The sequence below is a fragment of the Mixophyes fleayi genome, chromosome 9 (assembly GCF_038048845.1).
Source record: "Mixophyes fleayi isolate aMixFle1 chromosome 9, aMixFle1.hap1, whole genome shotgun sequence".
Lineage (NCBI taxonomy): Eukaryota > Metazoa > Chordata > Amphibia > Anura > Limnodynastidae > Mixophyes > Mixophyes fleayi.
Window position 1 is genome coordinate 91,298,747 of NC_134410.1, and position 14,559 is coordinate 91,313,305.

General features: G+C 45.0%; 1 protein-coding gene and 1 long non-coding RNA gene across 3 annotated transcripts in view; one reads left to right on the forward strand and one right to left on the reverse strand.

Annotated features, from left to right (window-relative positions):
* Positions 1-8,664, reverse strand: part of TAF7L (TATA-box binding protein associated factor 7 like) — a 56,164-nt gene extending 47,500 nt beyond the window's left edge. For both annotated transcript variants that reach the window (XR_012678920.1, XM_075184677.1), the window contains exon 1: positions 8,556-8,664. The gene's annotated coding sequence lies outside the window, so the exon portion shown is untranslated. The remainder of the gene's footprint in view (positions 1-8,555) is intronic.
* Positions 8,665-8,711: 47 nt separating this feature from the next.
* Positions 8,712-12,374, forward strand: LOC142100831 (uncharacterized). Its single transcript, XR_012678921.1, has 2 exons — positions 8,712-8,913; positions 11,768-12,374. It is a non-coding gene; the product is annotated as an uncharacterized LOC142100831 (long non-coding RNA).
* Positions 12,375-14,559: the final 2,185 nt, after the last annotated feature.

Here is a 14,559-nt window from a genome sequence, read left to right on the forward strand (position 1 = left end):
GTGGTAAACAGCGGAGCCGATGAGAGCGGTGATGACCAGCAGAACTCGGCAACAAATAACATTCAGGAGATAGTCAAGGAGTCAGATATGCAACCAGAACCCACGGCAGTGTGAGTAACATGAAGATCAGGCAATGAGTCCCTGATCACAGAAGGTTGAAATAGTCTTCAGGAACCAATAAGCTTCAGAAGGAGGTCCCAATCAGGATAACATAAAACAGCCATGGAAAGGCAGAGACTCTGAAGCAAAAGACAAGCACCAACATAGTTCCTTAAAGGGCAAGTCACACGCTAGCCCCCACAAAACAATCTAACAATAGCTTAGCTGCCTTAAGCCTAACAGTGCTGTCAATGAACCCTACGTTATTAAACATGTCTGATCGTGCTGCATCTTTAATCTCCTTCTCCCCTGTCATCCCTGAAGAACTGCCAAACTTATGTAGACATAAGAATGGATATTACAACTGGAGTGGCAATAGATCCGCTTCAGACAGACTGTGACACGGAACATGTGGGCAGCATGGAATCAGTCATGTTGGAATTCGCTGCATTGAACAGAGATTTAAACCAATGTATAGACGCAGTTGAGGAGGCCCTACTTAAGTTAAAACGTGACCCACCGGATGAAATCCCTGATTTAAGAGAGTTTGTACACGAGAGATACACTCTGCTTTAGAAGAATAATACAGAGGAGGCCCTGAGGCAGGACAATACATTTTAAAGAACAGGTAAAAGACCAGAGAAAACAAATGGGTGTGTCACTGGTCCCTGCAGACTAAGATTTGGAAGATGATGATGAGGGGATCGCCGCCACCCTGAGCACATGGCCAGTACAGTGAAACTGAGAATGAATCATAAAATCAGTTATGGTTCATTTGATCGCTCCACCCGTTCCTTGGATAACTGTGGTAAATCTACAGCAAATACATGGACAGAGTGAAGCGGGCGGTCATGTACAAAGAGCCCCTTAAAGGTGGGAAAGGGATCCCAGATATCCCCATGTGACTGGATCATTATTAAATAACTTTTGGTAAAAATTGCATGGTGCATATTTATATAATTGCATAGGCACTTATTTTCTTGTATTGTATATATTCTGATATAGGAGATCGTTATTTCTGAGACCAGGGTAGAAACTGGTCTTTCCTGTTTAACCTTGCTATAGGATATGCCTATTTCTGATGTATATATCTGATACAATAGGCCTTTGTGGATGGAGGTCTTGTGTGTATTGGGATGTATTTAGTATGGAAGTGTCATTGTTTAGGATTTGCAAGGTTGCTAACCTCCAATTAGGCATATGTGGAAGGGAGTCTGATAGCAGAAAGTGCTAACGAAGTTTTATGATGAAGTGTCATGCCTGCTCTGGCCAAAGGCCCAGCAGGGGGTCGTTACTGTGTGGCTTTTTGCCAGAATGAATTTCACCTCTTTGTCTGTTTTACCCAGTTTGATTATTAGTTTACAATGTTTGTCCCCAATTGTAAAGCGCTACGGAATATGTTGGCGCTATATAAATAAATGATGAAAAGATGATGATGGATAAGTGTAAGTTTTGTTAGCCTTGAAATGCATGTAAATTTATGTTTTGCTAAGCAGGGTTACATACTGTTTCTAAGAATAAACTATTTCTGAACTGTATAAAAGATGAGCTGTGTGAGCATGTAAGTGTTCTTCTGAATTTTCATCTGACCTGATCACATTGGTACCTTCCACCAGTGTGTGTGAGCAAATAAACCATCTTTCTTCAAAGACCTGCTTGGAAACATCTTCAATATTGCGGTTTTCCTGTGATCTACAGATTTGACCCTAAAATCTAATCCGTTCTCCGGCTGACTCTGCGGTTTGGACCCAAGCTATTCCAGTACCAACGCTCTGCCTGCTACCCATGCAGCCCTGGTCCATGTGATAGGCCAGGGGGGATCCATTCACAGCAACCCGGATCCATAGTAAGAGGTCCGGAGTTACCAACCAGGTACACCAGCAACAAGATACGCTAGCAGCGTCAGTGACCCAGAAGAAACCCGGTACTGGATGCCGGTAAGGAGTCCAGTGGTGGCAGCCTTTGTAAGCCCCTCCTACTGCGGCAAGAGGGCACTTTTTGGATAACGAAAAGGAACGGTGGCAAAGTAAGCCCAGCCGGTTCCCAGCAACAACAGACAGGGTGGAATAGGCGGTCCATCCTGTCACAGGTTTCTGGTGGCGAGCGGTGGGATAATCGCAGGCGGCTTTTCGTGAACCAATCAGGAGAGCCGAGTTATTCAGGAAAGGAATAACTGCAGCCAGGAGAACGCACAGGATGTCTGATTACACCAACGTGTCCAGGGCGGATCTCGAGCCTCTGTGCAGTGCCAAGAACATTGACATCAGCCATTCGCCAAACAGGACGGAGATGAGAGAGGCGCTGAGGAAATGGCACCGACATGGTACCCCAGACACCAGAGATCCCTGATCAACAGCCTGCAGAGACCTCTACCCAGCAGACTTCACCCGCACAACCAGTCCCTCTATCCTATGATGAGCGCAGGGCTGCCGGGCTAAAGATCCAGCTGGAGGCCTTAGGGGACAATGCATCTGCAGCTGAGAGGGCACAGGTCATCGCAGCATGGCGCCAAGAGGGAAGGGCACCAGCCATGCAGCCCAGGAGGGGAGGCACCCCCTAGAGGAACAGGACTGTTATCTTTACCTTGCCCTAAATTTGAGGACTGTGTTGGGAATATTGATGAGCACCTGCAGGTATTTGAAAGGACCTGCAGGCTACACGCTGTACCCAGAGAGGAATGGGTTAAGCTTCTGGTGCCCACACTGCAAGGACGTGCAGTGGAGGCCTACCGTGGGGTGCCCACAGAGGACTGTGCGGACTATGATGTAGTAAAAAGGGCCCTCCTTAAACGGTACACTATTACAATTACCCCAGAGACCTACCATTTAAAGTTCCGGGACTTTACAAAGGACTTCCATGCCACTCATGAGGAGTTTGCCAACCTGCTGCAGGAGTTTGCCAGGAAGTGGGTGCAGGGGGCAGGTGCCCAGACTGTGGATGAGGTAATAGACTTGATGTGCCAAGAGCAGTTTCATCAACGGTGCGCACTGGAGGTGAAAGAATGGGTGCTGGACCGGAAGCCAGGCACCCTGGAAACAGCTGCACAGCTAGCGGATCAATATGTGGCAGTGAGGCCGCCAGTCTAACAGCCAACCCCAAAGGACTGTACAATCATGGGGACACCCCTCTACTACTCACCCCCAAAAGCAAGTACCTAAGCCTTCGGGTACCACTCGCCAGCCACTGCCCCGCCCTGTCCCTGGGAGTTATCATCGGAGCCCAGGCTGGAGAAGAAGTGCTACAGCTGCGGGAAAATCGGTCATTTAAGGATGGACTGTCCCACAGCCCCAGCGCCCTAGACTCGTGCCCCTAATCTGAGTCCTGGGGCCCGACTAACTTGCTAAACTGGTGAAGATGAGCCACTAGAGACTGTTTCCACCCCTGCCAGCCCAGTGGAGTGTGGCGTGTCTGAAGGTGACTCAGCGGAGAGAGTCACCTGTGTGTCCAAAAGACCCCCCAAAAATATGTGGAGAAACCTGCAGCCGGTCCAAGAAGGACCCTTGCATGGTTAAGGACTGAGAGACTCAGGGGCCTCAATTACTGTTGTGAGTCCCCATCTTATTGATCCTGCTGCAATATTGCAGAATCGCACTGACAAAGTTACTGTGGCAGATGGACTTGAAAAAGAAGTGCCTGTAGCGAGGGTGTTTCTGGACTGGGGAGATGGCCGGGAGTTGCGAGATGTTGCTGTTATGGATGGCCTCCCAACTGATGCGATTTTGGGCAACGATGTTGTGGGTGGAATTGTGACCGAATTTCTGAACTCTCTTACCCCGAGCCAAACTGCTAAGCAACAGTCTTCAGGATCTACACCTGCACAGCCCAGCCCAGAGGAAAAGACCACATCTGCTATTTCTTCAGGAAACAGCCAGCCCTTTGCCTCTGGAAAGACTGCGTCCCCTAGTAACGCAGAGGATGTTGTCTCTTGCCAACCTGATCTTGTGGGATGCTCCTGTCCCTAGCAGTATGCCAGCTCCGGCGGTGAGTACAGTTGACCACAGTGACCCCCCTTTGACTGACCCTAGTCACCCCAGCATAGACCCCCCCTGCAGCGTATCCTGACTTAGACGATAGTGAGGGCCGCAGGGAAGAGTTTAGGGCAGCCTCCCTCACTGGAAGGAATGAGGCGCCAGGCTGGCGACAGCCTTCCAGCGAGGGAGGTAGGGAGTGTGACCTGGCGTAAAGGGTTATTTTATCGTGTAGCTAGGGAGGTAGATGGGGATAGACCAGTCTGGGAACAAGTTCAACTGGTGGTACCACAGGGATTTTGTGCGCAACTAATGGCAGTTGCTTATGAAATCCCTATGGAGGGACACCAGGGCAGAGACCGAACACTGAAGCGCCTGACACAGAACTTTTTCTGGCCTGCAATGTCTGATGACGTCCTGGCCTACTGTAAGTCCTGTGATGTGTGTCAGCGTCTAAGGCGCCCCAGTGTTCGTGCTCCCCTCAGGTCCTTACCAATAATTGGGGAACCTTCAGCAAGTGGCTGTGAATATAGTAGGTCCCCTGCCCGTGCCCATGTCTGACACCTACCCCTTGGCCTGTACTAATGCTGCTGAAGATGAGTTAGGCAGAGTTCAGGGTTACCTAGAGGACATTTCCAATTTCAATAAGATTTGGGAAGATAATCTAGAGCAAATAGGGCTGGTGCTAGGGAAGATGGGGTGGGCATGTTTGACGGTTAGGGCAGAGAAGTGCCAGATGGGGATGTCAGAGGTACAGTACCTGGGTGATTATGTGGGGGGAGGAAGGGTTAGGTCAGAACCAGCTAAGGTAGAGACAATCCGAGCCTGGCCCCAGCCCACGACCCAGTTACATGTACTAACATTCTTAACGACTGCAGGGGACTACAGATGTTCTGTCCCAGACTTTAGTATTGTAGCGAAGCTCCTGACAGATCTTACTAAGAATATACTCCCCAAAATAGTTGACTGGAAACCCGCTTGTGAGCTGGCAGTAAAGGAAGTTTGTGCTCCAGTACTGTTTGCGCCTAATTATGAAAAGAACTTTATTGTGCAAACAGACGCGTCACAGTATGGACTGGGAGCAGTACTTAGCCAGGTGGGGCCTGATGGACAAGAGCACCCCGTGGCCTATTTGAGCAGAAAACTGCTAAACTGGGAGGTGGGGTATGCCACAATTGAGAAGGAATATTTGTCCATTTTGTGGGCAGTGGAAAAACTACAACCTTATTTGTATGGACTGATCAAAATCCTTTAAAGTGGCTACAACACAACTGCATAACATACTTTATGTACAAAAAAATTAAACACACAATTTTTTAAATATTCAAGGTCCACACAGCTAACACATGATAACTACCCTCTGACCAACATAGTTATGTGATTGAACATACAGCCCACTAAATACTTTTTAACCTTTGCATTCTAGATGGACAAATATGCAATATGATGTAGCACTTACATACAAACCTTGTTTTTCCCAATTGTAAAGCGCTATGGAATCTGCTGGAGTTACATAAATAAATGTTGATGAGTCAAGTGAGACGGGGTAGGGAATTACAAAGAATGGGGGCACCACAGCAGAAGTCCTGGAGGCGAGCATGGGAGGAGGTAATGAGAGGTGACTAGAGGCGGAGGTCAGATGCAGAGCGGAGAGGCAAGGTAGGTATGTACCTTGAGACAAGGTCAGAGATACAAAGTGCTGGTAAGGGCTTTGTAAGTGAGGATAAGGAGCTTGAACTGAATTCAGAAACAGATAGGAAGTCAATGAACGGATTTATGCAGAGGAGTAGTAGAAGAAGTGCGACGGGAGAGGAAGATGAGCATAACCGCAGCATTCTGGATGGACTGAAGGTCAGAAAGGCCAGTGAGGAGGTTGCAATAGTTGAAATGAGTTTTATCCATATATATATATATATATATATATATATATCACGAATTAAAAGGATTCCAACACTATTACAGCCAATGTATGGTTGAGTGTAATGGGTTGTGTTGACTAATTTCAACCCCAAATATAGTGGCCCCATTAAAAGATTAGCAATTACATTGATTGCTAAAACATTGGTCACCCTCCATCAGCCCAACCTGTATTTATATTTTAATATTTATCTTTTTAATATAAAAGATTTTATAGACACAATATCAGATTCTTAAAATTACATTTTCAATGAAACACCTGAGACGTGCCTCACGTCATTGGTAGTTATTTTCCTTTTTCTATTGCACTTAGTACTCCTGGGAAACTTTGTAACATCTTCAGTGTTCTTCATTTGTAAAATAACCTCACCAGGGGAGGGCTGCCAACTTTTAACACAGGGGGCAAGACTCGACTCAGCAGCCCATTGGAAACATTTTAAAGGAAAAAAAAATGCAGGTGGCCCAGTGACCCAGTCCAAGGTAGCCCACTATGGGACCGGCCCAGTATACTTATGGGGGTAAATGTATCAATCGTGGTAAAAATACAGACTTTCGACAATTTTGGAGTGTGTGGTTAGTAAACATATATTTTACAAAGCAACGATCCAGGTTTTGCCTTTAATAAAACTGCCATTTATTCACCAAAAATCAGCGATTTTACAAAACCACAAGCTGATTAGTTTTCCCCATGGTGCCTTCATGTATGCTTGTTTTTTGTTAAATAAATAATGAAGTAAAATCTGTTATAGGTTATTTGTCACACAAGATTAGATTTATAATAATCTACGACTTGGTGAGGACCAGATGATTGTTAATCATGTCCAGATATGTGAAAAAAAAACAGATTTAAAAGGTGTACTTTCTTTTTCAAGTGACTATAGATCAGGCTTGGCTAACCTGTGGCACTCCAGGTGTTGTGAAACTACAAGACCCTGCATACCCTTCCAGCAATAAGCTGCTATATATTGGCAAAGCATGCTGGGGTTTGTAGTTTCACAACACCTGGAGTTAGCCAAGCCTGCTATAGATCATCAAAATCAAAAAGGACTTTTAGAATATGTTTGCATTGAATATAAATGATGCTTATTAGCTATTATAATACATATGTTTGAAACAACACAAGTTGCTTGTATGAGGAGGACTGCAAGTCCATGTATGTTTTGCCTCTTTGACTGTGCACTCCATCACAGAATAGACATTATATATATTTTAGGACTAGTATACATTCAGTGGTAGGCAAACCAGTTTTAGTCAGTTTATGAATGAAGCATGGACAGCAGTAATATGGTACAACATGAAAATGCCTGTATTGTATTGTTCTGAAGCACACAGAAAAATAAAACGATCACACAATAATAATCATTAGGTGAAAAACATGTAGTGTGTACCAAGCTTTACACTATACAAAGCATAATTGTCAACCTTGTTTTCAGACTGAAATAGTAATTTACTTCTGATTATCACACTAGTATTCCACCTGCAATCAACTTGTCTGTGCTCTATCTGGAATTAAAAGAATGTAATGTCCTGTTCGAAAATTTAACCCAAGTTATTGCAATTGAAAAATTAGGTGTCTATTTATCATTGGTATACACAATATAGAATGATGTGGCACTTCACTAAGATTGCAGCCTAATACGTGGAATGGAGAGTCCACCTCTCTCCAAAATACAATATTATAAAATCATGGACCACGTACGTTTTAAGCGCAGACTTTTATACACATAGAAGATGTTCCATATCAATATAGACTCCTCCCATTTGGTGATAATTATTCCGTGTCTATAGGTGGATATACCAAACCTATAACAAACTCAAACGACACAAAAACAGGGACAATAATAGTGCAGTATGTTCACAACTTGATAATGATAGTCCCAAAATCTTCTTTTGGGACTATCATTATCAAGTTGTGAACATACTGCACTATTATTGTCCCTGTTTTTGTGTCGTTTGAGTTTGTTATAGGTTTGGTATATCCACCTATAGACACGGAATAATTATCACCAAGTGGGAGGAGTCTATATTGATATGGAACATCTTCTATGTGTATGAAAGTCTGCGCTTAAAACGTACGTGGTCCATGATTTTATAATATTTATCATTGGTGGTTACTGGGCATCTGTGAGAATCATTGCCAGGGCTCGCTCTTTAGATAGTGTTAGTTATTTTAAGATTTTTCATAACTTGTTAAATTGGGTCACATTGCATTCCCCATAGAAGTCAATGGCCAACATTAAACTTTTTACATATTGGCAAATCTGTATTTGGTTACTGTAATTATAATTGGTATATTCCAGGACAGCTAAATACAAACTATCTCAACCAGGTGACAAATACTCTACGAAAAAAATAGAATTGCTACTGAAGGCTTCATTTGATAAAATATCTTACTTAAAAATCTCCAAGCATAACACATATTTCTTAAATGCTGATCTTCATTGCAATCAGTGCGGTAAACAACACCTTCCTTGTATTTACAAACCCTTCCAATGGGTGAGAGGCTCAAGCGCATTATATAAATAATTATAGTAACACTACTTATATTGCTGTACTGATTTGTCCTCTTACCTAAAACGGCAATTTCACACCAGAAAGTTTATTCCGGCTCCAATCTTCATTTGACTCGCATTTTGTAACAGGAAGTTCCAGCCAGTCACGTGTACGGAAACAGGAAGTCTACTTCTGCCAACCAGCTCTTGAGTTGAAAAGAAGGAAGAACAATTTGCCAACCAGCACTTGTGTTTTGGTAGCGGCTAAACCCCCTTCACTGTAGGTACCTTGTCACGAAAATATGACGTCACAGGGTCATGTGATCGCAGTGGTCACATGGTACATAGTGTTAGGCGGGCTGCTGAAAGTCTATGATAGTCAGTGGAAGGAGCTCCATCATTTCTTTCAATTCCTGACTGCATTCGTGTAGAAAAAGGTAAGTAGAAGGGGAGCGAGTGTGTGATGGTTGTAGCGCTGGCACAGGTGGGCATGTGTGATGGTTGTAGCGCTGGCACAGGTGGGCATGTGTGATGGTTGTAGCGCTGGCACAGGGGGGCATGTGTGATGGTTGTAGCGCTGGCACAGGTGGGCATGTGATGGTTGTAGCGCTGGCACAGGTGGGCATGTGTGATGGTTGTAGCGCTGGCACAGGTGGACATGTGTGATGGTTGTAGCGCTGGCACAGGTGGACATGTGTGATGGTTGTAGCGCTGGCACAGGTGGGCATGTGTGATGGTTGTAGCGCTGGCACAGGTGGGCATGTGTGATGGTTGTAGCGCTGGCACAGGTGGACATGTGTGATGGTTGTAGCGCTGGCACAGGTGGGCATGTGTGATGGTTGTAGCGCTGGCACAGGGGGGCATGTGTGATGGAAGCTGCGCTGGCACGGGGGGGATGTGTAATGGAAGCAGCTCTGGCACAGGGAGGAGGCATGTGTGACGGTTATAGCGCTGGCACGGGGGCATGTGTGATGTTATAGCGCTGGCACAGGGGGGCATGTGTGATGGTTATAGTGCTGGCACAGGGGGGCATGTGTGAGGGTTATAGCGCTGGCACAGGGGGGCATGTGTGAGGGTTATAGCACTGGCACAGGGGGGCATGTGTGATGGTTATAGCGCTGGCACAGGGGGGCATGTGTGATGGTTATAGCGCTGGCACAGGGGGGCATGTGTGATGGTTATAGCGCTGGCACAGGGGGGCATGTGTGATGGTTATAGCGCTGGCACAGGGGGGCATGTGTGATGGTTATAGCGCTGGCACAAGTGGGGCATGTGTGATGGAAGCTGCACTGGCACGGGGGGGATGTGTAATGGAAGCAGCTCTGGCACAGGGGGGAGGCATGTGTGACGCTGCAGGGCAGAGGTGGGTGCATGTGTGACGCTGCAGGGCAGAGATGGGTGCATGTGTGACGCTGCAGGGCAGAGATGGGTGCATGTGTGACGCTGCAGGGCAGAGATGGGTGCATGTGTGACGCTGCAGGGCAGAGATGGGTGCATGTGTGACGCTGAAGGGCAGAGATGGGTACATGTGTGACGCTGCAGGGCAGAGATGGGTGCATGTGTGACGCTGCAGGGCAGAGATGGGTGCATGTGTGACGCTGCAGGGCAGAGATGGGTGCATGTGTGACGCTGCAGGGCAGAGATGGGTGCATGTGTGACGCTGCAGGGCAGAGATGGGTGTATGTGTGACGCTGCAGGGCAGAGATGGGTGCATGTGTGACGCTGAAGGGCAGAGATGGGTACATGTGTGACGCTGCAGGGCGTTACACATGAAAACACTCACCATCTTTTCTCTAATATTCCCCATGGTGCTCATTATTTTTTCCCTCACAGGCCCCGTGCCCACAATCGTGTCTCACTGTCGCCCACCAGCTTTTCCCTCACAGGCCCCGCTGCCTCAATCCTGACACCTCTCTTACTTCAAAATGAGAAGAGGCATCTTTTATTTGAAAGAGGAGTACAGCCTTACCAGCAAATGTGATAGTAATACAGAGACTGTTATTGCCATAGATGTTGTGGTTTTGTTTTTTAAAAAATACTGTATTTAGTCACATTTTGCTCAGATGATATTATCATTACAGGCCATGAGTATAATTGATTTTCTCACAACACCGTACATAAAAGACTTATCAGTTATCTCACAAAAATAACAATACATCCAGTTTTCTAAGCACTTTATTAGGTGTCATACTTCTGCCTTCTCACTTATCCATAACTTTTAAATCTTGCTATTTTTCAGGCATTCATTGTGGGACACCAGGAACCATTGGAGAATAGTGTAGGGGCCAGGCGAAAGGGCAATATAAGACATTCTGGAAGTTCACTGACAGTGCTCCTGCTCTATACCCCTCTCCTGTTAGACCCTCAGTTTGCATTAATTGCCCAGCGTGGCAGGGCATATTTTTTTATTATTGGGGTGGTCTCCAAAGTCAGCGACTTCAGTGTCACAGCGTGGATGATTGTTTAATGCTCTGAGCGGAAGAACGGAGGAAACGACGTGGTGTTTACACTAATGCCCCCACTCATAGTACTGGATTCCTCTGCAGGACATGGCCATAATCGCTACAGGGGTTCCCAGGCAGTGATTTCTGGAATGGCAGTCACTGCTTTACAATGCTCTGTAGGACGGCAAGACTGTGAGTGTTAACCTTTTCCACCACAGTGCTGGAAGATAGGTTTAGCAAGATGATGTGGAACACAGGAATAGATACCTCTTAGTTGGGGCAGGCTTCATGTTTCCTTAAGGGGCCTGGGTCAGGTGGGCGATACTGGGTATATGTAAGCCCCCACTAGGCACTGGACTGGTGGAGGGTGCGTCCTTTTGAACAGCTACCAATGCATTTCTGGAGGGAGGTGCTTAAATAGTGTCCGTATGACTGGTCCCTACACTATATCCCAATGTTTCCCAGTGGACTGTGTATAAAAATCCTATCACTTCTTCTATGTTTTATTTCCTTGATTACTATTGCAAAAATAAAACATTTTTCCTGGTACTACAAAGCAATTTTTGTTATATACTCCCCAGACTGCTGCAACCTCCATGTTGCTGTAATGATATCTTGATCCCCTACAATCCAATCAAATAGTTGCTGCAGGAATAACCTCTCTACTCTCCATCATCAATTACTGTCGTCCTACTGAAATCATCCTGTCTTCCATTTTAGTTATATTTTCACTACAAAAGTATTTAGTGCCGTCATATCCATTTCCACTTGTTACATCTATTATCACAGTCTCTGTACATACCAACCGTCTGCTCATGCTGACGCTTTTTTTATTTGCTTCTTCCAGGTTACCTCCGCTCTCAGGACTACGACCCTTCTTGAATGCTGCCCCTGGAAATCTTCAACAGAATCTCTGTCTGTCAAGTATTGTCTCTAACTGCAGAATCATGCGGAAAACTCACCGGTTTAACGAACAGTTCAAATAGTGCTTGTGACTCACTTCTCCCAGAGCTGTGCTCCAGAGGGGAAAAGGACATGTTCTGGAGCGGACTGTTATGGGTTTTCTTTTTTAAAGTGTCCGTTCATCAAGCGATATTAACAAAGGAGAAAGCAAGAAACCTAATAGAGACACAGTTTATTATTTTATTTCTACTCTCGAACTTCATGTTATTATCCACCTGACAATGCCTGATGAAATTACCGCGAAGAGTGATAGTTATGTTGTAGCTTGTTATTATGAGGACCAGCAAGTGGAATATATTACCTGATATTGTAAATGGACGTTATCAGAACATTTGTGTGTGCTGTTACATATTACAGACAGCTGAACGTTGTAATATACTGTATATTTGAATACTTCGTAAGAAATACATAATGTGATGTAAATAAAACCTACTGAAAGCAGCTTTTTTTGTATATTTGTAATAAACTAGTTATTTATTTCACCATTAAAATGACTACATCTTTATTTTCTTTGCTAAACTTTCTCAAAAACATCTTAATGTTTATTATATCAAGTCTGTACTTTACCTGTAATTGCTATGCCGACCAAGGTTCTCCTCCCAGCAATGGAGGACCCAGGAGGGGGTGACTGATCCAGGCAGCTGACCGGACCAGCACACTCATGGGGGTATATTTATTAAACTGCGGCTATGTAAGAGTGGAGATGTTGTATATAGCAACCAATCAGATTCTAGTTATCATTTATTTAGTGCATTCTACAAAATGACAGCTACAAAATCATTGTTTGCTATAGGTAACACCTCCACTTTTTCAAACCTGCAGTTTAGTAAATATACCCCATTGTCTTGCACTGTATGTGATCTAATTATTTTAATAACCTATTTAGTGCTGATACCATGCCATAAGCCTCTCTGTGAAAATGGTGCACAATAATTCACAATGTACAGTAAGTTACACACAACTTGGACATACACACTGCTTTTTATGTAGCACATTTTCTTTTGTTTACAAGCCACCAGACCTGGAAGATAAGTTTTAACCCAACCCCTCCCCCCTGTTAGATATTTGTTACATGTCTATATGTGACCCGTGTGGAAGAGATCTTCACACTTTCCTCTTGTGTCCTACAAGCATGCCAAATATTAGATAAATGCATAAAGTATACCTGCTGAACCAAGGATTGTAAAATAAGTAATATACTTCTATCTATTCTCTTATCTTTTGGAAAAAAAGTAATTTCATAATTTACCAATATATTATGAGAACCATCTGCCACATATTAGAATTTTTTTATTGAATACCTACATTACTTTTAGCCTGACAATTATTACATATACACACTTGTTATGATTAAAATATGTCCAAATTTTGGAAAAAGATGCATCTAGCACGAAGTCTATTACACCACATCTGATTATAAGAAGGATCCCTGCATAATAAACTTAATTTTCCACCTATATCAGCAAGAAGTTACTTGTAATGCAATTTGCAACTGATCCATCGTAATCCCACAGGTGTTTAATTGGACAGTGTGCCACTAACTACATCTTTATTCAGTCCAGGTAATTTTAAGTTCGGTGTGTCTGATTCTAAATTTGCCGTGCACTCTAATTTTCATTGCACGCTGTGCCCTCCACAATAAGTGCTGAGAGACAAAAGCTGTGGCATTGAAAGAAAAACAATTATGCAAATAATCTTAAGACTAAAGATCTTCTTTTATTACCGTATTTTTCGCTCCATAAGACGCACCTGACCATAAGATGCGCCTAGTTTTTAGGGGAGGAAAACAGGTAAAAAAATATTCAAAGTGCAACATCATATGTATGGGTTTTTAATGAATTGTGCCCCCTGCAGCCAGCATTAATAGTACCTCAGACAAGCTTATTAAAGTGTGGCACAGCATTGATGCTCATTGGAGAGAGCTCTCTGATATTATAATAAGGGGCACTGTGACTCACTCACCTCCCGACGAGACAGCCAGCCTGCTGTTTTTCTGGCAGACTCCACAAAGCGCAGGGTTGCAGACAAACACTCGGGGAGAGCTGAGAGGACCCGCTGAAGCGTCAGCGCCACCCGCTGGAGCCGCCCGGGAACTATCCAATTGGATTGTAGGAGCCGGAAGTGAAGGAGCGTCTGCTGTTACCGCGACTTCCGGTTTTGTCGTTTCGCGGGATCTCTCCTTAGTCCGGGGATCCGTCCAGGCAAGTGGTAAGTGGCAAGCTGAAGCGGGGAGTTCTCCACGGGGGGCACAGGTCCGCCGCCTACCCAGCATGTCTTCCCGCAGCTCAGTCCTCCCCGTCCCAGACCACTGGCTGTCAGTGCGGTGGGATATGCGCTAAGCCCCAGAGCCCTCCCTGTGTTGCCAGGTGCAGCGACCTTAGGGACAGCTGTGACCCCACTCTATCACGCCTGTCTGGCGTTGGCTGCAACCGCAGAAGCTCCAGGGGAGATCGATATATTCACTCTGTAGAGGGAGAGCCTCTCCTGCACGCGCTCGCCCAGCATGGCATAATTAAGGTCCCCTTTTTTGCAGTATTCGCTCCATAAGACGCACACACTTTTCCCCCCACTTTTTTGGGGGGAAAAAGTGCGTCTTATGGTGCGAAAAATACAGTAATTACTAGCTGAAGTACCAGCCGTTGCCTGGGTTTAAATCTTCAAGCTATTAAGTTATCA